The following is a 24,786-nucleotide window of genomic DNA, read 5'->3' as shown; positions in this document are numbered from 1 at the left end:
AATGACACAGGATTAAGAACTTCAGAAATCTTATATGGTCCAATGAAACGAGGCTTAAACTTAGGAGCGGAAACCTTCATAGGAACGTGACGAGATGACAACCAAACCAAATCCCCAACATGAAGTCGGGGACCAACACAACGCCGGCGGTTAGCGAAACGTTGAGCCTTCTCCTGGGACAATGTCAAATTGTCCACCACATGAGTCCAAATCTGCTGCAACCTGTCCACCACCGCATCCACACCAGGACAGTCCGAAGGCTCAACCTGCCCTGAAGAGAAACGAGGATGGAAACCAGAATTACAGAAAAAAGGAGAAACTAAAGTAGCCGAGCTGGCCCGATTATTAAGGGCGAACTCAGCCAAAGGCAAGAAAGACACCCAATCATCCTGATCAGCAGAAACAAAGCATCTCAGATATGTCTCCAAAGTCTGATTAGTTCGTTCGGTTTGGCCATTAGTCTGAGGATGGAAAGCCGAAGAAAAAGACAAATCAATGCCCATCTTAGCGCAAAAGGACCGCCAAAACCTCGAAACAAACTGGGAACCTCTGTCCGAGACGATATTCTCTGGAATGCCATGCAAACGAACCACATGCTGGAAAAACAATGGCACCAAATCAGAGGAGGAAGGCAGTTTAGATAAGGGTACCAAATGGACCATCTTAGAGAAGCGATCACAAACCACCCAAATGACCGACATCTTTTGAGAAACAGGGAGATCAGAAATAAAATCCATGGAAATATGCATCCAGGGCCTCTTCGGGATCGGCAAGGGCAAAAGCAACCCACTGGCACGAGAACAGCAGGGCTTAGCCCGAGCACAAATCCCACAGGACTGCACAAAAGAACGCACATCCCGTGACAAAGAAGGCCACCAAAAGGATCTAGCCACCAAATCTCTGGTACCAAAGAGTCCAGGATGACCAGCCAATACTGAACAATGAATCTCCGAGATAACTCTACTAGTCCATTTATCAGGGACAAACAGTTTCTCCGCTGGGCAACGGTCAGGTCTATCAGCCTGAAATTTTTGCAGCACCCACCGCAAATCAGGGGAGATGGCAGACAAAATTACCCCCTCTTTGAGAATACCCGCCGGCTCAGAAACACCCGAAGAGTCAGGCACAAAACTCCTAGACAAGGGCATCAGCCTTCACATTCTTAGAGCCCGGAAGGTATGAAACCACAAAATCAAAATGGGAGAAAAATAGCGACCATCGAGCCTGTCTAGGATTCAACCGTTTGGCAGACTCGAGATAAGTCAAATTCTTGTGATCCGTCAAGACCACCACGCGATGCTTGGCTCCCTCAAGCCAATGACGCCACTCCTCAAATGCCCACTTCATGGCCAACAACTCTCTATTGCCAACATTATAATTGCGCTCAGCAGGCGAAAACTTTCTAGAAAAGAAAGCACATGGCTTCATCACCGAGCCGTCAGAACTTCTTTGTGACAAAACAGCCCCTGCTCCAATCTCAGAAGCATCAACCTCAACCTGAAACGGAAGCGAAACATTTGGCTGGCACAACACAGGAGCAGAAGAAAAACGATGCTTCAACTCCTGAAAAGCTTCCACAGCCGCAGAAGACCAATTGACAACATCAGCACCCTTCTTGGTCAAATCAGTCAACGGTTTAGCAATACCGGAAAATTAGCGATGAAGCGACGGTAAAAATTAGCAAAGCCCAGGAACTTTTGCAGGCTCTTCACAGATGTCGGCTGAGTCCAATCATGAATGGCCTGGACTTTAACAGGGTCCATCTCGATAGTAGAAGGGGAAAAAATGAAACCCAAAAATGAAACCATCTGAACACCAAAGAGACACTTTGACCCCTTCACAAACAAGGAATTAGCACGAAGGACCTGAAACACCATTCTGACCTGCTTCACATGAGACTCCCAATCATCCGAAAAGACCAAAATGTCATCCAAATATACAATCAGGAATTTATCCAGATACTCTCGGAAGATGTGGTTTTCCATTCATCGCCCTGTTTAATGCGCACAAGATTATACGCCCCTCGAAGATCTATCTTGGTGAACCAACTAGCCCCTTTGATACGAGCAAACAAATCAGAGAGCAGTGGCAAGGGGTACTGAAATTTAACTGTAATTTTATTAAGAAGGTGGTAATCAATGCAAGGTCTCAAAGAACCATCCTTCTTGCCCACAAAAAAGAACCCTGCTCCCAACGGTGATGACGACGGGCGAATATGACCTTTCTCCAAGGATTCCTTTATATAACTCCGCATAGCGGCGTGTTCTGGCACAGATAAATTGAACAAACGGCCTTTAGGAAACTTACTACCAGGAATCAAATCACAGTCCCTATGAGGAGGTAGAGCACTGGACTTAGGCTCATCAAATACATCCCGGTAATCCGACAAAAACTCCGGAACTTCAGAAGAAGTGGAAGACGAAATTGACAAAAAGGGAACATCACCATGTACCCCCTGACAACCCCAGCTGGACAAAGACATAGACTTCCAATCCAATACTGGATTATGGACCTGTAGCCATGGCAACCCCAAAACAACCACATCATGCAGATTATGCAACACCAAAAAGCGAATATCCTCCTGATGTGCAGGAGCCATGCACATGGTCAATTGGGTCCAGTACTGAGGCTTATTCTTGGCCAAAGGCGTAGCATGAATTCCTCTCAATGGAATGGGATACTGCAAGGGCTCCAAGGAAAAACCACAGCGCCGAGCAAACTCCAAGTCCATCAAATTCAGGGCAGCGCCTGAGTCCACAAATGCCATTACAGAATAGGACGACAGAGAGCAAATCAGAGTAACGGACAAAAGAAATTTAGACTGCACAGTACCAATGGTGGCAGACCTAGCGAACCGCTTATTGCGCTTAGGACAATCGGAGATGGAATGAGTGGAATCACCACAGTAAAAACACAGCCCATTCCGACGTCTGTACTCTTGACGTTCAGCTCTGGTCAAAGTCCTATCACATTGCATAGGCTCCGGACTACGCTCAGATAATACCGCCAAATGGTGCACAGCTTTACGCTCACGCAAGCGTCGATCGATCTGAATAGCCAAAGACATAGACTCATTCAGACCAGCAGGCATGGGAAATCCCACCATGACATCCTTAAGGGCTTCAGAGAGACCCTTTCTAAAAATTGCTGCCAGGGCAGACTCATTCCACTGAGTGAGCACAGACCACTTCCTAAATTTCTGACAATATATCTCTGCCTCATCCTGACCCTGACACAAAGCCAGCAAGATTTTCTCTGCCTGATCCACTGAATTAGGTTCATCATAAAGCAATCCAAGCTCTGGGAAGTGGAAACTCTGCTGACCGCAATCCCTAATCCTATCGCACACACTAGAAATAGCTGTGGTTTGCGCCTAACGCTCCCTATGCAACTCGGCACAGCCTAAGAACTAGCTAGCCCTAAAGGAGGAAAACAAAGCCTACCTTGCCTCAGAGAAAATTCCCCAAAGGAAAAGGCAGCCCCCCACATATATTGACTGTGAAACAAGACGAAAATCACAAACACAGAGATGAAATAGATTTAGCAAAGAGAGGCCCAACTTACTGAACAGAGAGAGGATAGGAAAGGTAACTTTGCGGTCAACACAAAACCCTACAAAAAACCACGCCGAGGGTACAAGACCTCCGCACCGACTCACGGGGCGAAGGCGCCCCCTCGGCGTCCCAGAGCTTCCAGCAAGCAGGACAAAAATCAAATAGCAAGCTGGACAGGAAAATAGCAAACAGTAAAATTCAAGCAGGAACTTAGCTTCTGATATAGTAGCAGGTCACCAGCAAGATCCTGGAGCGGACTAGACCAATACTGAAACATTGACAGGTGGCATGGAGCAATGAACTAAGTGGAGTTAAATAGAGCAGCCAGCCAACGAATTAGCCTCGTCACCTGTGAAAGGAAACTCAGAAGCAGCAGCACCACTCACCGCCACCAAAGGAAGTTCATGGACAGAACTAGCCGAAGTAACATTCATGACCACAGGAGGGAGCTTGACAACAGAGTTCACAACACTCCAGGACCTGAATGACTTGCTGTGGTAAATGCAACCATGAATTCTGCTGTCTACCAAAAAATCCTGAAGGAGAATGTCTGGCCATCTTTTCGTGACCTCAAGCTGAAGCACACTTGGGTTATGCAGCAGGATAATACACCAGCAAGTCCACCTCTGAAGGACTTAAGAAAAATTAAATTAAGACTTTGGAGTGGCCTTGTCAAAGTCCTGACCTTAATCCAATTAAGATGCTGTGGCATGACCTTAAAAAGGTGGTTCATGCTCGGAAACCCTTGAATATGGCTGAATTACAACAATTCTGCAAAGATGAGTGGGCCAAAATTCCTCCAGAGCATTGTAAAAGACTCAATGCCAGTTATCGCAAATGCTTGATTGCAGTTGTTGCCCATAAGGGTGGCCCAAACAGTTAGGTTTAGGGGGCAATCAATTTTTCACATAGGGCCCTGTAGGTTTGGATTTGTTTGGTGATCTGAAATATTTAAGTGTGAGGAACATGCAAAAGAATAGGAAATCAGAAAGGGGCAAACACTTTTTCACACAACTGCATCTGCATCCTACCTCCCCATAGGTCTCCCCATATTGCGGATTTCAGTAAAATAAAAAGTTTCTCCTTACCAGACTGTGGTCCAGCGGCATCCTGTGGTTCAACCAATGAAGGTGCAGACAGGGATGTCATCCTACGCCAGCGACATGCTTGCTGACATCAGCTGCCACCCTCTAATTAGCTGGAGGCGACTATTGCTGTGTAGGAAGCAGGTCCTGCATGGCAATAGATTCCGTCTGAGAATGCATGTTCAGTTACTGAGCGAATGGCCGAATGGCCGAATACTGCTTCTGGTGCCCGGTGAGGAGGGGCGCCCAGACTGGACCCCCTCCTTGCCGGACCCAATACTCCAATAAGGGCAGTAATCCCCATATGGTGGCCCTGGTTGTAACTATAAGCATGGAGCCTCTGTGTGATGCAAAAGTTATGAGGAAGAATTATTATGCTTGCTAGCAGTTCTGTTCTGTTCTGTAAAAATGTTTATTTTTTTATAAATCGGACCATGATCTCCTTGAATCAGTGAATGTTCAAAGGTTCCTCATATCATCTACCAAGATGTGGCCTGAACACTCACAACACTTGCTCCTCCTCCTCACACTCATGGACCTATTTTACTGGTGTTAGGGGTGGTAGGAAACCACATTAACCTGTGAGATCCTTACATACTGTCTAGGAGTCCACTAATTCACTGATGAGATGCATGGCCTTGGCCATTTGTGAGTTGTCTTTTATATTAAAGGGAAGATCCTATAAAAAATATTTTTGCAAAAATGTAACAACTTTTTTAATGGTATAAAATGTTAATAATAATTGAAAAACTTTTGATATTTTCCACTTTTAAAAACCAAAGGGGAGCAGCTGCTGAAACTTGCCACGAAAACCCTGTATACTACTAGCTCACATTACGACTGAAGTAAATTGGGTAGGGGACTGTGATGTCACTCATCTCCTCACCTTCTTTGTTTGATGAAGAATGAGGGAGGCTGAAGTTTGGGATCACAACATGGAACTATTTTGTTGGTGACTGCAAAGTGATCTTGACATGTGGAACGTGATCTTGACATGTGGAAAGTGTCACCTAGGACATCTGACAGCACAGATTATGTTAGTTGGTGCTGTTTGTCGAATCATTTGTGGAGCGCCCACTAGGGCCATGGGGTACTCGGGCCGGGTCCAGTGGTCGTTAAAGGGGGAATCACGGTGGTGGCGACCCCGTCCATGGCCCTGGGTGTCCAAGTTAAAGGGAAGGTCTTTAAAGGGGTTGTTTTGAAAGGAAACACAAAAAATACTTAATAAGTAACATTTCCCACAAGTCTACTTTATATCAGCACAATTTTGGAACCAAATTTTTTTTTTTGTTAGGGAGTTAAAAGGGTTAAAAGTTGACCAGCGATTTCTCATTTTTACAACACCATTTTTTATGGACCACTTTACATTTGAAGTCACTTTGAGGGGTCTAAATGATAGAAAATACCCAAAAGTGACACCATTCTAAAAACTGCACCTCTCAAGGTGCTCAAAACCACATTCAAGAAGTTTATTAACCCTTCAGGTGCTTCACAAAAAAATTTGGAATGTTTAAAAAAAAATTAACATTTAACTTTTTTTCACAAAACATTTACTTCAGATCCAATGTTTTATTTTACCAAGGGTAACAGGAGAAATTGGACCCCAAAAATTGTTGTGCAATTTGTCCCGAGTACGTGACTAATCGCGTTTGACGTACTATCCCATTGATGGTCATACGGGCCCAGGTCACCTCGACAGGATAATACGCCTGATGTAAGAAAGGGTTTAAGATACTTTAAATTGAATTTGATTTGTCAGTTGGATCAACTCTTCTGAGCTGTCTATATGGTCATGTATGTCATGGGAAATTAATAAAATGATACCTTGATATCTGTGATCTGATATTTTATTCCAGAGAAATCCATGTTTTTCTTATATGTAAATGACATGTTAAGATCTATGGGCTGGACACTGATCTGCATGAGAATCTGCCTCTAGAGATTATTTTTAACAAGAAGGGGAGATACCAGTGTGAGGCATGTAACTAACACAGAACAGTAGAACTGAACTTTATCTCCTTACAAACACATTAGCAGCTGCAGCTCTCACAAGCAGCCAGTATTGCCATACTGGCTGCTTGTGAGATGGAAACTGAAGCACTGAGAGAAACCTGCAGATATGTCAGTTATCATCACACACAGCTCTGCAGTGAGATCAGGAGAGCAGAGAGCGGCCATTACACATCACACTGGTAATTGCTCCTTTCATTTATAATAATTTCTGGAGGCAGATTCTCATTTAGATCGGTGTCCGTCGCACAGCCTAGAACAGATCATTTACATGAAGAAAGAAAAATGAGGATTTCTCTGGGATAAGACATCAAATCGCAGATACCAAGGTATTACCGTATATACTCGAGTATAAGCCGACCCGAGTATAAGCCGACCCCCCTAATTTTGCCACAAAAAACTGGGAAAACTTATTGACTCGAGTATAAGCCTAGGGTAGAAAATGCAGCATTTACCGGTGAATTTCAAAAATAAAAATAGATGCTCCATACCGTTCATTTTTGCCCCATAGATGCTCCATATACAACTGTGCTATATAGAATGCTCTGCACCGTTGATTATGGCCCCATAGATGCTCCTTATAATGCTGTGCCATATATGCTCTGCACCTTTGATTATGGCCCCATAGGTGCTCCTTATAATGCTGTGCCCCATATATGCTCTGCACCTTTATGGCCCCATAGGTGCTCCTTATAATGCTGTGCCCCATTTATGCTCTGCACCTTTATGGCCCCATAGGTGCTCCTTATAATGCTGTGCCCCATATATGCTCTGCACCTTTATGGCCCCATAGATGCTCCTTATAATGCTGTGCCCCTTATATGCTCTGCACCTTTATGGCCCCATAGGTGCTCCTTATAATGCTGTGCCCCTTATATTCTCTGCACCTTTATGGCCCCATAGGTGCTCCTTATAATGCTGTGCCCCTTATATGCTCTGCACCTTTATGGCCCCATAGGTGCTCCTTATAATGCTGTGCCCCTTATATTCTCTGCACCTTTATGGCCCCATAGGTGCTCCTTATAATGCTGTGCCCCTTATATGCTCTGCACCTTTATGGCCCCATAGGTGCTCCTTATAATGCTGTGCCCCATATATGCTCTGCACCTTTATGGCCCCATAGGTGCTCCTTATAATGCTGTGCCCCTTATATGCTCTGCACCTTTATGGCCCCATAGGTGCTCCTTAGAATGCTGTGCCCCTTATATGCTCTGCACCTTTATGGCCCCATAGGTGCTCCTTATAATGCTGTGCCCCATATATGCTCTGCACCTTTATGGCCCCATAGATGCTCCTTATAATGCTGTGCCCCTTATATGCTCTGCACCTTTATGGCCCCATAGGTGCTCCTTATAATGCTGTGCCCCATATATGCTCTGCACCTTTATGGCCCCATAGGTGCTCCTTAGAATGCTGCTGGTGCTGCCATAAAAAAAAAAAAATCACATACTCACCTCTCTTCTCAGGACGCCGGCGCTTTCAATAATTACCTGCTCCTCGTACGGCTCCGTCTCCAGCACTGACGCTCAGCAGAGGGCGCGCACTGACTACGTCACAGCGCCCTCTAACCTGAGCGTCACTGCTAGAGGACGCTGCAGACGGAGCCGGAGCGAGGAGCAGGTAATTATAGCGCTGCGCTCCCCTTACCTGCTGCGGCGCGGTCCCTGCAGTCCCTGGCTTCTCCGGCGCTGCAGCTTCTTCCTGTAATTGAGCGGTCACATGGCACCGATCATTTACAGCAATGAATATGCGGCTCCTCCCCTATGGGGGTGGAGCTGCCTATTCATTTCTGTAATGAGCGGTGCCATGTGACCGCTCAGTGCAGGAAGAATCTGCAGCGCCGGAGAAGCCAGGGACTGCAGGGACCGCGCTGGGAGCAGGTAAGTATGATTACACAGCCCCCGCTCCCCCTCCCCTGCTGACACCCGGGTATATGACTCGAGTATAAGCCGAGAGGGGGACTTTCAGCCCAAAAAAATGGGCTGAAAATCTCGGCTTATACTCGAGTATATACGGTACTTTATTCAGCTTCCTATGACCTGCATGCTCATATAGACGGTTTAGGAGGGCTGATCCTACTGACTGATTCCCTTTACATGATGGAGCAATTATTTCATACTTGTGTTCTTGTCAAGGTTATCTATCTTCATTCCCATGAATTAATCCACACTTTGTATTATGACCTTCCTCCGATGCAAAAATCTGATGACACAGAGGATCCACCATGTCTGTCACAAGGAGTTTCTTCCCGCACAAGTGTCAATCCAATGCTTATGTATAGGAATCATAAGAAGAAAAATAACTAGGGCAGAAGGAAGCAGTCTTAGGTTCACATGCTGCAACTGGTTATGTCACCACACCCGCATACTGAAGCTACTTAATGCCGGAGTTATTCTGAGTGTCCTGACAGTAAAGAAGAAAACAATCTTACCCACTGACATTTTAAAGGGATGGCACTTGAAAAGTTAATGTTTGTTTGTTACAAAAAAAAAGAGTCACTCTTTCCAATTATATGTGAATTAGCTGCATTATCAGACATATATCATATGTGCTGCATGCATTTTGTCCATGCTGCTCAAAAAAAGGACATGTCTACGGATTTTTCACACAGTCCGTGTTAAAAACCTGACTTGTGCACCCCACCATTGAATACAAAGGGTAACAATGTTTTGAACTTCTGACATTCAGGTTCCATATCTCACCATCTAATAACGTGAGACTACCATCACTTTATAAACAATTATCTTGACTATCTCATACATACATTTGACTTCTTGTCATAGTTACATAGTTACATAGTTATTAAGGTTGAAGGAAGACTATAAGTCCATCTAGTTCAACCCATAGTCTAACATGCCCTAACATGTTGATCCAGAGGAAGGCAAAAAAAACCATGTGGCAAGAGTAAGCTCCACATTGGGGAAAAAATTCCTTCCGACTCCACATACAGCAATCAGACTAGTTCCCTGGATCAACGCCCTATCAAGGAATCTAGTGTATATACCCTGTAACATTATACTTTTCCAGAAATGCATCCAGTCCCCTCTTAAATTTAAGTAATGAATCACTCATTACAACATCCTACGGCAGAGAGTTCCATAGTCTCACTGCTCTTACAGTAAAGAATCCGCGTCTGTTATTATGCTTAAACCTTTTTTCCTCCAAACACAGAGGATGCCCCCTTGTACCGTCATGTCACTGCATTGTTACTGTTTTGCTCCTGTTGATTAAAAAATCTTTTTCTTCCTGTACACTACAAATTACACCCTGCTCTCCCATTCCCGGATAGCTCAGTGTGTTTTTAGGTTGATTCCCCAGCGAAAGGTCACTTGGTGAACGAGGGAAAGCATTGTGGAGTATTTTTTAAATAAAGTATTTTTGTGTGTGTTTTTTTCTTTTTATTACTGGGTTAGTAATAGTGATATCTCATAGATGCATCTCCATTGCTAACACCAGGGCTTGATGTCAGCTGTATTTTTGAATTATTCAACTACCATTACCCTGATTGCCAATGCACTAGGGCAATCGGAAAGAGCCAAGGCTAAGATCCAGAATTGGTACATCTCATGTGATGCGCCTGCGTTTCTAGGCTCAGTGGCGTTGATGTTCTCTTCTTGTGTGCACTGGTCCTGGTAATCAGCAGGCAGCGCATGCACAGAACGAGAGTATCTCTTGCTGATAGATGCTACTGCACATGCGCCGCCTCCAATGCCATTTTGTTAGAGAAAAAAAAAATATGGGGGGATGACCACAATTGATCACCTGCGCAGGCGCTGTATTTAAAGTAGGAGGCATTTAAGCCAATAATGATGATGATGAGCCCAGAGCACCAAAAAAACACCTGCCCACCGTGTTGCCCTAAATCACAAACATATCAATAAATCAAAACTTCTAACACTGATTACACAAGAACCACAAGATGGATTTCTTCACCCAGCTATCAATTTAATTAGTGTAACAGTGTCAACCTGACAATGCCTGTAGTTTACTTAGCAAAATCCTGATGACAGATTTGCTTTAAAGAAAAATAAATAAAAATATATCCAAAAAGGTATTGGATATTTAAAAAAAAGGAACCTGTCACCAGTTTTTGAGCCTATAAAGAAATTGTACCACCTTTAACTGCTCCTGTGCTACATCTAACAAACGTTGCAGATGGTTCGTGGCTGGGTCTTCCAGCATGACAATGACCCAAAACTCACAGGCAGAGCAACTAAGGAGTGGCTCCATAAGAAACATTTCAAGGTCCTGGAATGGCCTAGCCAGTCTCCAGACATGAACCGAATATATAATCTTTGGAAGGAGCTGAAACTCAATGTTGCCCAGCAACAGCCCCGAAACCTGAAAGATCTGGAGATCTGTATGGAGGAGTGGGACAAAATCCCTGCTGCAGTGTGTGCAAACTTGGTGAAGAACTACAGGAAACGTAATTACAAACAAAGGTTTCTGTGCCAAATATTAAGTCCTGTTTTTATATTGTATCAAATACTTATTTCATGCAATAAAATGCACGGTAATTGTGCAAAAGTGATACAATGTGATTTTCTGGTTTTTATTCTTAGATTCTCACAGTTGACGTGCACCTATGATAAAAACTACTGACCTCTCCATTTTTTGTAGGTGGGAAAACTTGCAAAATCGGCTGTGTATCACATACTTATTCCCCCCACTGTACATATATGGGAGAGACCAGTCAACCACCTAGAGCCCTGCACGGAGGAGCCGGCCAGCGGAGCAACAACGGAATACTCTTATGTCTGCCTATGGTCCAGGGGTTAAAGTAACAAAACATTTTTTTCTTTAAATAATTTTGTTCAACATGAAAAATCCCAGCAGCTCCAACATAATCCATCTAGATTCCACATCGTCCAGTGATTCTGTACAACAGGGGTGGGGAACCTCAGGCCCCAGGGCCATTTACGGCCCTTGATGCCCTTTTATCAGGCCCTCGGGCAGGTTCTCAGAGACCACATTGTTGGGAAGCCAGAGCCATGAGATCTTGCGGGACCTGGCACCCCTGATTCAGTACTGCAAGCATAGATTTCTCACGCACAATGATGCTACTAAGTTACTGATGTCATCGAGCATGAGACATGACCATGAGTGACCTATGAAGAGTTGTTCTCAGAATGACGCTCTATAGGTTGCTGTACAGAATCACTGGGCATCATGAGATCTCAATGGATTACGTCGGAGATGCAGGGATTTTTTTTTTATGATAAATTGGTGAAAGAGGAAGTGTTTCTTAGTTTTTTTCCTTGTTTATTTACCTCTCTCTTAGGTCTTTCAGGTTCTCTTTTTTGGACTACTTTGGATTCGGTGCACTACGTCGGAACTTCATAGTTTTTTTTTTGGGTGCCCCCATTTTTTATAACCAACAAAGGTAAAGCAGACAGATGGGAGCTGATATTATCAGGCTGTGAAGGTCCATGGTTATTTTGCCCTTCCAAGCCTTTTAATATAAGCCCGCAGATGTCTGCTTCCTTTAGCTGGTTATTGAAAATAAGGGGGGCTCCCCACGTCATTTTTGTAAAATTATTTATTGAATAGGTGTAATAAGGCTAAACACCTTATGGTCAGTGTGCCATGCATTTTTTTCTCTCTCACCCATTGACTTGCATTGGTGAGTCAATGGGGAATCAAAGTTGGCAGTGAGTGGAGGACAGGAAAACCATCATTCTTGGGGGCGTGGCCTATCTGCCGATGGAGTAGGTCGCACAGAGTGGGAGCTCCGTTCCAGGAATCTTAAAGCGGCTCATATCTACCTCTCCGGTGTCCTTCCTCACCTCCACGACTTCGGTGCCGGTCCCCGGTGCGGTGGTGAGTGTATGGGGAAATCCAAAACTGGCTCCCGTGATCCTACCAGGAGAATTCCTGACTTCTTTGCGGCCTCCTCACAGCCACCGACGGAATCCAAGATGGCGCCGCCCTCTCCCAGGCCTTCCCGCTCTTCACAACGCAACGCACAGGCGTCGCAATCGGGCGCTGCGGCGTCGCATCCAAGCGGAGCAGCGTCGCATTTAGGCGGAGCAGCGTTGCATTCAGGCGGTACAGCATCTGATTCGGCTGACGGTCCGGTGACTGCTTCTCTCCTCAAGGGCTTGCTTGGAGACCTCAGAACCTCCATCCAAGAGGATATGCGCACTATGCTGGCTGAATTGAGAGGGGAGGTGGCGGAGCTGGGTAATCGCACTGACCGTTTGGAACGCAAGATGGTGGAGCTGGTTTCTTCTCATAATGAACTCTGGGACGCTCATGAGACCCTGCAAACCCTGGCCACTAAAACCCACGCTAAAGCCCTGGACCTGGAAGATAGGTCCAGGAGAAATAACGTCAAACTTAGAGACATTGAGGAATCTGTCCTGGCGGGGGATTTGAAGCTATTTTTGCAGGAATTTGTGGCCGCAGCTCTCCCGCAGTTTGCTCCAAAGGACATTATAATTGACCGCGTGCACAGGATCCCTAAACCGTCTGGCCTAGGGCCCTCCATCCCGAGAGATGTGCTGGCACGCATACACTTCTTCGAAATGAAGGAGGATTTTTTCCAGGCCCTAAGGAGGGGTCCAGCTCTTCCTGAAAGATTTGCAAGCATCTCTGTCTTTCCAGACCTCTCCCCGGGCACTTTGGCCCTACGGAGGGCCTTTGCTCCCTATACTACCACCCTCAGAGAGAAGGGCATCCCGTACCGCTGGGGGTTTCCTACCAAGCTCCTCATCCGTAAAGATGGATCAATCACCACCTGCCTAACTCCGTCCCACGCAGCTACTGCTTTCGCCAAATGGGGACTCTCAACTCCTGACTCTCCGATCGCCGTGACTCTTCCTAAGCATGGAGCTGGTGGAGGTCTCAGGGCCCGCATTACACCGGACTGGGAGGTGGCCTGAGCCCACTGCAATAATGGTTCCTGGCTATTTTCCCGCACGGATTCACTTGGTTTTCTTTTTTTTTAAGCTGCGTCGATTCCTCTCTCGAGAGTATCCGCAGCATTTGTTTGCCCCATAGGTGAACTGTTTTTCTGATTCTCACCTCTTGGACTCAGGGTATCCCTGAATGGACCTTGGTCCACTGGTTTACTTGTTGTATGTCTTGTTGGTTTCCCTTTTTTTCCCATTTCCTTCTCCCGGTCTCCTCCTACTTATGCTCTAGCCTATTGGCCACATGTCCTCGACTCTTTTACACAGGTTATTGGTGTCCTGAAGTTTACAAAACTGTTTACATGCCCTCATTATGAGTATATCGCTGTATTCAATTAATGTTAATGGTCTCAACTCGCCGGGCAAGAGGTCTGTGGTATGGCGTCAGCTGGGCAAATCCCGTCATGATATCCTGTGTCTTCAGGAAACACACCTGCTGGAATGTGATAATCCCAGAATGCAGTCAGGTTTATACCCGCATCAATTTTTTGCCAATGGCCCCTCAAAAAAGGCGGGAGTAGCCATTTTTTTCAGCAAGTCCAACTCCTTCCAGCTGGTTCGCTCCATAGCGGATCCGTTGGGTAGGTTCATTGTGGTTCTATGCCTTATTAATAATGCCCCCTATACCATTGCCTCGATCTACGCCCCCAATGTAGGGCAGCTTAAGTTTCTGGAGGGGGTCTTCCAAACTTTGCACGATATCCAACATGGTCATAAACTGATTGCTAGTGATTTCAATGCTCCAATGTTTAGGGACTTGGACTGCTCTGCCTCTTCCCTGTCAAGATGCGAAGCAGGTCCCCTGACTAATTCTTTCAACCTGCATGATATCTGGAGATATTTGCATTGCGGCGAGAGAGACTACACGTTCCTGTCTCCCAGGCACGGCTCCTACAGCAGGATTGATTTTGTGCTGGTGAATGACGTGGCTCTCCCTCACTGCATTTCAGCAGATATAGGCAGTATCACCTGGTCGGACCTTGCCCCGGTGTCCCTTACCCTGAGAGATCCCTTGGCCATTAGGCCCCCCTTGCACTGGCGTCTCAACCCCCATCTCCTCGCTGACCATTCCAACTCCCAGTGTATTGAGGAGGCCTTGGGGGAATTTTTTGCCTCCAATGATACCCCTGACATAGGTGACGACACCCTTTGGTTTACCCACAAGGCGGTAATTAGGGGTCACTTTATTAAGCTGGCAGCAAGGGCCAAAAGAAAGTATAATGCAGCTCTCCAGTCCGCCCTAGATGAATTAAGTCGCCTGGAGTCTGCTCACAAATTATCTCCTACCCCAGCGCTTCTCTCCGACCTCTCTAAAGCGCGCATGCATGTTCGCAATCTGCTTCTCCATAAAGCTGAGAGGGCCCTGAGGAAAACTAGAGCTAAATTTTACACAATGGGGGATCGAGCGGGTGCTGTTCTGGCCAGACGTGTTAGGAAGAGAGAGGCTCAATCCAAGATCCCATTTTTGCTCAAGCCTGATGGTTCCCGGGTGTGTAATCCGATTCATATCGCGGAGGAGTTTGCATCTTATTATTCCTCGCTCTATGATCTCGGGTCTGACCTAGGGATTCCCCAGCCTTCGCGGGAGTCAATTTTGACGTTCTTGGAGAAGGCTAATCTCCCCTCAGTCACCCAGGAGCAGCTCTCCTTCCTAAACTCTCCCATTGTCGAGTCTGAACTCTCGCAGATTGTCAGAGAAGCCAATAAGGGTTCCTCCCCGGGGCCTGATGGTTTTTCTTTCCTTTACTATGCTCAATTCTTCTCTGTCCTCTCCCCCTATCTCTTGCGCCTTTTTAATAATTGGTTGTCGGTGGGCAGTATTAGGGCTGAGGGGTTGGAGGCTTCCATAGCGACTCTCCCCAAACAAGGGAAACCCCCAACATCTCCGGGGAACTTCCGCCCGATAGCACTTTTAAACTGCGACGTTAAGATTTATGCAAAAATCTGGGCCAACAGACTGTTCTCGGTTCTCCCTAGTCTCATCCACCCCGACCAGGTTGGGTTTGTTCCTGGCAGACAGACCAGGGATGGTACCAGGCGCCTGATAGATCTTTTGGATGTGGTGGAGAGGGGGAGCCTCCCCAGTGTATTTCTCTCGCTTGATGCCGAAAAGGCGTTCGACAGGGTGCACTGGGGTTATATTGAACTCACACTGGAGAAATTTGGGCTCACCGGGCAAATTGGTAAAGCGGTTATGGCATTATATTCCAACCCCTGCGCGTCGGTTCGTTCGGCGGGATTTAGGTCTCGGACATTTCCTATTCGGAATGGTACTCGTCAGGGCTGCCCCCTCTCCCCTATCATCTTTGCTCTGGTCATGGAGCCTTTGGCTGCCATGGTCAGGCAGAGTGCAGACATGAGGGGAATCCGGGTGGGGGGAACTGAACACAAAATTGGTCTCTATGCCGACGACGTGGTCCTGACTTGTGCCTCTCCGTTAGCATCGCTGAACGCGATTACCTCCATTTTAACTGAGTTTTCGGCGGTTTCATATTATAAACTTAATCTGACCAAATCCACAATTTTCCCCCTTTTTCTCCCGGCCCCCCTTCATATCCAAATTCAATCGCAATACGCGTTCATTTGGGCCCCCCTGGGCTTTACGTACCTAGGCATCAGGATAGCTAGGCTGGACAACATAGTTCGTGCAAATTGTGAAGAAACTCTTGCGGAAGTCAGGAAGGGCATGGATCATCTGTCGAGTGCATCGCTCTCCTGGATGGCCCGCATACAAATGGCGAAAATGCTATTCCTACCCAAAATAATGTATCTTTTCCGGTGCCTCCCCCTTTTTATCCCCTCGAAGTTTATCTCAGCTTTTCAATCTCTTATAGACCGGTTTATTTGGAATAAGAAGCCTCATAGGGTCAGGCGTCGGATTATGTCCCTACCGTATTGTATGGGTGGGTTGGGCGCTCCTGCAGTGCAGTCATACTATAGGGCGGCGATCCTTGAGCCCCTTAAAATATGGTGGGAGGGGAAATCATGCTTACCCTGGTTCCTGATTGAATCTCATTTTGCTCCCAAAAACTCGCTTAGATTGCTCTTGGAACTTCAGCTGCTTCAGGTACCTCTGGTGGGCCCTTGTCTCCGTTCTATTAGGAATGCTTCTAAACTGTGGGCGTTGCTCAGCACCTCCCATCTGGTGTTTATGTTTGACTATGTTTCTTTGCAGGCTTTGGCGTATGCTATCGGGCACATTTCTCTTTCCTCCTGGACGGGTCGCGGGGTGCTCCGGGTGGCAGACCTTTTCGGCTCGAATGGCCTTCTGTCGTTTGAGGACCTCTCAGGGAGATTCTCTCTTACTGGGTCTGACTTCTTTCAATACCTGCAGCTCCGCAGCTTTCTCAGGTCATGTCGGTCATTCGGCGCGCCCCCGCCTCTGACAGAGGACCCGGCTCATAGATTCTTCAGACCGGCCACCATATTGCCCCATGGCATCTTCATAATCTATAAAGCCCTCATTTCCTATAGTTCTACTGACAAGCTCCCTTTCATGACCTCATGGGAGTCCTCGCTGAGTTTCGAGGCCTCCCTGGAGGATTGGCAATTTGCTATGGTGCACCCTTCCAGGTTCTCTTCATGTCTTGGCCACTTGGAGCAGGTGAAAAAAATTCAGCTGCATTGGTACCTTACCCCCGTGCGCCTGGCGAAGGTTTTCCCGTCTTCCTCCCCTCTCTGCTGGAAGAAGTGTGGCGCCTTGGGGTCCTCCTCTCATGTCTGGTGGTCGTGCCCGCAGATACAGGTCTTCTGGCGTGAGGTGGAGGCTTTGATTGTCGATCTGACCCGTCTCCCCCTTGCGCTGAGCGGTCAACTAGCTGTTCTAGGTATTTCCCTCATGGATCTTCCTTCCCCTCTCCGGCCCTTAATCTCAAATATCCTAGTTGCCGCTAGACAATGTATAGCGAAGCATTGGAAATCCTCAGATCTCCCCTCCAGAGCCGAACTGATCGCCAGGATTGACTTACACTTCTGCTATGAGATTATCATGGCTCAGGATCTGTCGAGGAGAACTAGGGTCCTCTCGTCGTGGGATCCCTGGGTGTCCTCGGCATATATATCTCAGTCTGCTCTCACCCTCATTTAAATCGTATGCTTCTCGAATTCCTCTTTTTTTTTTTTTGCTTCATCTGACACTGTATCTGTGTATTTTGTATTGATCATATTGTGGTCTTTAAATTTTATGCATTGGACCTTTTCCCTCATCCCCCTTCCCCCCCCCCCCCCCCCCGATCACCCCTTTCTCCCTCCCTCCCCCTCCGAAGTTTACCGATGTGTTGTTTAACATGCAAAATTTCAATAAGCATTTATTGGTTAAAAAAAAAAAAAAAAACCATCATTCTTATTACTTAAGCTTGTCAATCCTAATTTACTTTATAATAATAGATAGGCATTGAAAACTGGGGGTCATTTGACTAAAGTTGTGGGGGGGTAGGGCCTAGGAAACGCGGAATATGTCACGGCGGTGGAGCAGGGAGAGGCAAGTATTTCAACTTTGCAAGTGCTGTGATCCTGAGCAAGCAGGGAAGGGGGCACTAGTTGGCACTGGCACAGGGCCCCTCATAGTACGGCAGTGTGTTTGACGGCGGGTGGCACCTCCCACTGGCAGAGACACTTTTGCATACTATGAGGGGCCCTGTGCCAGTGACGTCGCCAACAAGTATGCCCCCCCCACCTGATGAAGGAACCTGCACTTTCATCTGCACCTTCCTCTTTGTCCCCGTGTAACGTGGTATAGTATGTGGGAAGGGGAACCTGACTTTCAGCAGGGTCAGATTCTGGCTGTGTAGAGTGCAAGGGGAATGTAGTGGTCTGGGTCAATGTACCAGCAGACTCATCTAACAGTGGCTGGGCAATGGGCAGGATGAGGAGGAAACACAGATATAGTCCCAAATAATAAAGTAGGCTAAATGCAGTTCAAAATTGGTAACAGGACTAAACAGGCGGCATTGCTTTGTTCAGTGGAGGAAAACTGTAATGAGTGGCAGACACAGTTAGTAGGCCCAAATAATAAAGTGGGCTAAATGTCTGCCAAAAAATTGTTCATGAATAAACAGGCGGCATAGCTAGGTACTGGGGTGGGCTCCTCTGCTGAGTAGCAGACAGTGGTAGTAGGCGCAAAGTATTAACTGGTCTAAATGGAGGCCAGGGCCCCTGTATATTTTAACTATCATTTCAACAAATTTGTAATGGCAGTGCCATTGAAGGATTTAACAGCACAGACTACACAGTGGTGGAGCAGGGAGAGGTAAGTATTGCAAGTGGTAGAGCACTGTTCGAGCTGGGGGGGAACACTCTCTCGTGGGCGTCGGTACTGGCACAGGGACCCTCATTATACGACGGTGTGTCTGACATTGGTTGTGCACCACCACCGTCAGAGACACTTCATTGTACTATGAGGGACCCTGTGCCAGTGCCGTCGCCCAAGAGTGGGCGCACACACCTGTCCAGGCAAACGGCACTCGCACGGGTGCTTGCGCCAGGTGGTGACCACAGCCCTGTGGGGGGAGTCAGCCCATTTAGGGAGGTATAAAAATGGCCTATGGTGGACATTCAGCAGCTGCAAATGGAGGAATTGGAGAAGTCAGTGAGAGGAGGCCAAAAGCAAGACATTTTTCAGGCAAGCTACGTGTCAGCAGGGGAAGGTGGGGCAAAATAATTTGAAATCCATGATTGGTTCACTTTAATGAAGGTTAGATCATCAACATTTCAGGTAGCCAGACGAGTCCTTTTTTCGGTCAGTATTGAACCAGCAGCACTGAAGACTCTTTCTGATAGCACACTAGAAGCAGGGCAAGCGACCTCCTGTAATGCAACACAATGTAAGTGGCAGAAAGTGGCTGGCTGATATACGACAAACTAACAGGACTGAAGTATATCCACTTTGTGAGAATTTGAATCTCACTTTTTTTGGGGGAGACTGAACCAAAACCCAGGCCCAGTGTATAAAACAACGCAATGTAAGTGGCAGAAAGTGGCTGGAAGATATATGAAAAAATACAAGGACTGTAATACAAATTCAATCCCCCTACAATGATCTCAGGAAAAGTATGGCAGCAATAAAAAGGACTGCTGCACACAAAAGTGTGGACAAATAAACAAGATAACTGTGCAGAAAGAAGCAACAGGATTTTTCCAAAGACATACTGATAGGGAATTTAGATTGTGATAATTTGTGCAACCTGTAAAGTGCTGCGGAATATGTTAGCGCTATATAAAAAATAAAGATTATTATTATTATTGCTTTTAAAAAAGCAGTTGGTTTGCACGGCGGTGTGCAAACAGCAATGCACCTATCAGGGAGCCTTATAAGGCAGCCTTATAAGCTACAGAGCTGATGCACTGAAATCCAGCCTCCACTGTCCCTGCAAAAAAATGGTGGTGTTGGACAGTGGAAATCGCTACAGCACAAGCAGTTTCGGGGTTAATCTTCCCTCCTTAACTATATCCCTTCTTCTGATGAAGCTGCGGCAACCTCTCCCTTATGCTAAGATCGGCAGATGTAAGATGGTGGTCGGCGTGCACGCCCCTTTATAGCCCCTGTGACGCTGCAGTAAGCAAGCCAATCACTGCCATGCCCTTCTCTAAGATGGTGGGGACCGAGACCTATGTCATCACACTGCCCACACTCTGCGTCCTCCTTCATTGGCTGAAAAATGGCGCTGAAAGCGTCATATGAAACGTGACTTTTGCGCGCAGATCGGCGACCTCATGGCCGATCCCACACTAGGATCGGGTCGGGTTTCATGAAACCCGACTTTGCCGAAAGTCGGCGATTTTTTAATTTGTCCGATCCGTTTCGCTCCACCCTCAGACTGGGTATCCACCCTAGCTAGTGTCCTTGGCAATACTTGCACCACTTTACCACCTCCCAAGTCTGCCAATCTACCACATGGTTGTGCAGCATGAGTCAAGGTAGTCCAAGAACCACAAGAGAGGGGAGACCCTCTATCACATAACAGTCAATGCCTTCTGATTGCATGTTATCTACCTGTAGATGTAACCTTTGGGTGACTTGAGTGAAATACCACTGTCTCAAGGGTGCAGAGTCCATGGCAATTATGGGTATAACATCTGACAATGTATATGGTTAGAAGGCCCTGGACCTGGACGAACCTGGGGTCGATCAAATTAAACACTGCCCTATTGTCTAGAAAGGCCGAAACAATCACCGTATTTTTGTCTAGATGGATTTCAGCAGGTAGAAAAAATTGTGTCCTACCCAGGGAGGAGATATGTACAACCGGGTTACTAATCTCCCTGCAACCCCGGCTCCTTAGTTTTCCAATGGTTGTTTCCAGTGAGGTAGGGAAGGACAGGCACCCACAAAATGTCCCTTTTTCCCACAGTAAAAACACACTCCACCTTTATGCCGAACTACAGTTTGATTCCCGAAATGACTTGCCCCACCCAACTCATGAGTTCCTCAGATGACTCAGACCATAATTCCCTTGGCCCTGGACCTCCCGCACATGGGGTGTCTCCTTATGTCTCTGGTGAAAATAGCGATCCACCCCAATAGAGACATGGCTGCCTCAAGGGAAACTGTAGTCATATAAGTCAAAGGCATAATTCAACCTTACCTATAGCCCTTGACAGAACTGACACTTAGTATCAGTGAACCACCTACAAAACTCATAGCAATACTCTTTCACCAACCAGTCTCCCTGCTGAAGCGGACATAGTGTGGACTCAGCCAGGGAAATGCAGTAGGGGTCATCGTATATATGACCCAGCCCCTGAAAAAAAATTTTCCACCATCTGAAGCGACTGGGAGTCCAACGGGAGAGAGACTGCCCATGCTTGGAGGTCACCCTGAAGGAGAGAAATTATTATCCCCACCCGTTGCTCCCCAGTTCCTGAGGAAAAAGGACGTAACTTAAAGTATAGCTTACAGGCCTCCCTGAAATCAACAAACTTGTCACGCATCCCAAAGAACCTGTCAGGTAAAGCGATCTTGGGTTGCCTGGGAGTCACGGTCCCCAAACCTGGTTTGATAGGGGGCTGCAAAATGACAGTGCATAGATCTGCCACTTCCAAGCTGAGTTGCTGCAGTTGCCCTGTCAAAACAGTGATGGGATCCATAATGGATAAAAAAAAAACCTGTTTCGGCCAGAGCTAATGTCACAACTCTGTTGTCAGGTATTCTGGGACTAGGGGCTCCTTCCATGTCCCTAACACTATGGGTGCTCTAGCTTGCCCAGCTTCCCGGATTACTTCTGATGGAAAAGATGCTGGGGCCACGTATCTTATTTTAGCTCCTGGATCCGCCTTCAGTCTGTACCCTTCCCCTACCCAGGGGGAAGGGGAGTAGTAGTGTAACGTAATACATCAACCAAACTAACAAGGTAATACAAACTTGGATAAAGGAAAATACCAATCATACAATTATACTCACACAAACAACAGAGGTAAACACCAGGGAGTGGAAGATGGGGAAAAAACAAGGTAAGAAAAGAAAGGGATTAGCACACACTCAAAACCTCGCAAGAGTCTCAGATGAATCCACCAAACACTTTCTCAAACAACAACCACCAACCACCATCTCCAACCATGCAGCATAAGTCGGCTCTGGCAATGAGTGCTTGCCAGGGCCCAGATTATATAGGAGATGGCTAACAGTGAACAGCTAAGAGCCTTAATACAGGAAAGCTTCCAAGAGCTCTCAACTAAACAGATGCACTGCTAAAAGAAATCTGCACCATTTAATATGAAGGATTAAAAGGTCATGCTCTCCACATGGTAAAAAGATCCAAAAAATCAATCAAGACAAGAATATAATCGAATAAAATATTATTTTGTTGAATACCACACAAAAAAATACATAATAAAATCAATAAATCCCATATATATGTAACCAAATTGTTACTACGTGCCCCTATCAGACTGGCTAGTATAGTTTGGATCTCCACAAGGTCACTATTTAAACCCACTAAAAAAGCTGAAAAAAATATATAAAAAATATACAAAAATATCTGTGTAAAAGAATTTTTAAAATTAATTTAGTAGGGAATTAATATAAAAAAAGTGCCGCAATGTGCATATAAAGTGCCGCGATGTGCATGTGAAATTGCAAATATAGATGCAATATTTTGCATAGGAGACTAAAGTGCTGCAAACTATTGCAAATGCAAGGAAGGTAGGAAAAATAGGGAGACACTTACTTTGATCAATTCGTATATAAACCACTATGGGTAGCCAGGGCAATCTGGGGCACCCCGACGCGCGTTTCGGACGCACTGTTCCTTCGTCAGGGGGTGTGTATGAAGGTGAAGTGCTTCTAATCAGTTCAGGAGTAGGAGAAATGAGACACTGCAGTCTTATGGCTCCTCTCTGTCATGATAAACAAGTGACAGCAACAGTTTAGTGTTGAATGAATATACACCAGCACGTTGTGAAGATTGACTGGTACTGCGTGCTGATTTCTATTAACCTGTTGTTAAGACAACACTCAGCACTGCCTTTGTTGTTTGTTGGAACGACCCTTAAAGGGATTTTGATTAAAGTTTGTGTTCGTGACGCCACCTGTGGTATTTGGTCAGAGGGGACCGACGCTGCCTAAAGTGGTCCTCTGGGGTGATGTTATGGCAGCTAGATGGTATAACTTCCCACAGGTGAAATAGGTCCCCAGGGCTCCCGGTGTGTAGATGGAGGATGGTGAGTGGTGCATTAAAGAATGGAGGACACAGGTTTGCAGTCTCTTTACCTGGTTTACTGAAGACTTCAGGCAGCCACAGTCCAGTGCACCAGATCACAGGTACAGGCAGGGTCTGGCCGGCTTGGTAGCGAATCCAGAGTCCCCTTTACCAGGTGGAGTTAAAAGCCTTCCTCATAGCGTGGTGTGTTATGACCTGGTGGTCAGGATAACAATGGACCTGGTGGTTAAGAGCACACGGAATGACCTGATAGTTACGTGGGAACTCTGCTGACCGCAATCCCTAAACCTATCAAACACACTAGAAATAGCTGTGGATTGCGCCTAACGCTCCCTATGCAACTCGGCACAGCCTAAGAAACTAGCTAGCCCTGAAGATAGAAAAATAAAGCCTACCTTGCCTCAGAGAAATTCCCCAAAGGAAAAGGCAGCCCCCCACATATAATGACTGTGAGTAAAGATGAAAATACAAACACAGAGATGAAATAGATTTAGCAAAGTGAGGCCCGACTTACTGCACAGACCGAGGATAGGAAAGGTTACTTTGCGGTCAGCACAAAAACCTATAAAAAGACCACGCAGAGGGCGCAAAAAGACCCTTCGCACCAACTCACGGTGCGGAGGCGCTCCCTCTGCGTCCCAGAGCTTCCAGCAAGCAACACAACAAATTAAATAGCAAGCTGGACAGAAAAATAGAAAAACCAAAGAAATACAAGCTAGAACTTAGCTTCTGATGGGAAGACAGGTCACAAGAACGATCCAGGAGTGAAGTAGACCAATACTGGAACATTGACAGGTGGCATGGAGCAAAGATCTAAGTGGAGTTAAATAGAGCAGAAGCTAACGAATTAACCTTGTCACCTGTGAAACTCAGAAACACCCACCAGAGGAAGTCCATGGACAGAACCAGCCGAAGTACCATTCATGACCACAGGAGGGAGCCCGACAACCGAATTCACAACAGTGGTGGTACTGTAGTCCCTTACTGCCTATGGTTTCTGGCAAGGTCCTCACAGTTCTCTCTGTCCTCCATAAAGGTGGGACACCAACCCGTATGATGACAGGTGACTCGAGCCTTTTTACAGGGTCTCTATCACGACTCGGGCTCTATGTGCCACTGTGCCTCCTGGGTATTAGGGTAGACAGGTGATGTGTAATCCAGCTGTCCTGCCGGTTTCTGCTGTAAGTCTTAGAGTCCCTCACAACCTCAGTCTTCCCGCTATCAGTAATCTGCACTCTGCAGGGAGATAGCTCAATCGCAGCTGTCCTCCCCGAATGTCACTCTCCTGTGCTTCGCTCTCCTGCATGCTCACTAATCAATATTCTTCCTTTCATAATCTCTATCTTTCTCCAGTAGCTGTAGCAACTCTGGCTACATGGCCCCTTCAGTCCTTCCGACACTCTATGTCTGACTGCTCTCTTCTCTGTCCTCTGACAGACTGGCTAACTTCCTTTCTCTCCAGACCAGAATATAGGGAAGTTCCCCTTAATCTGGGTTCAGAGCTCCCCCTTCTGGCCTGGAGTGTGAACATGTTGTGTGCATTGTGTTTACCTGATAGAAGAGATCC

The sequence above is a fragment of the Ranitomeya imitator genome, chromosome 6 (assembly GCF_032444005.1).
Source record: "Ranitomeya imitator isolate aRanImi1 chromosome 6, aRanImi1.pri, whole genome shotgun sequence".
Classification (NCBI taxonomy): domain Eukaryota; kingdom Metazoa; phylum Chordata; class Amphibia; order Anura; family Dendrobatidae; genus Ranitomeya; species Ranitomeya imitator.
Note: the sequence above shows the minus strand (reverse complement) of the source record.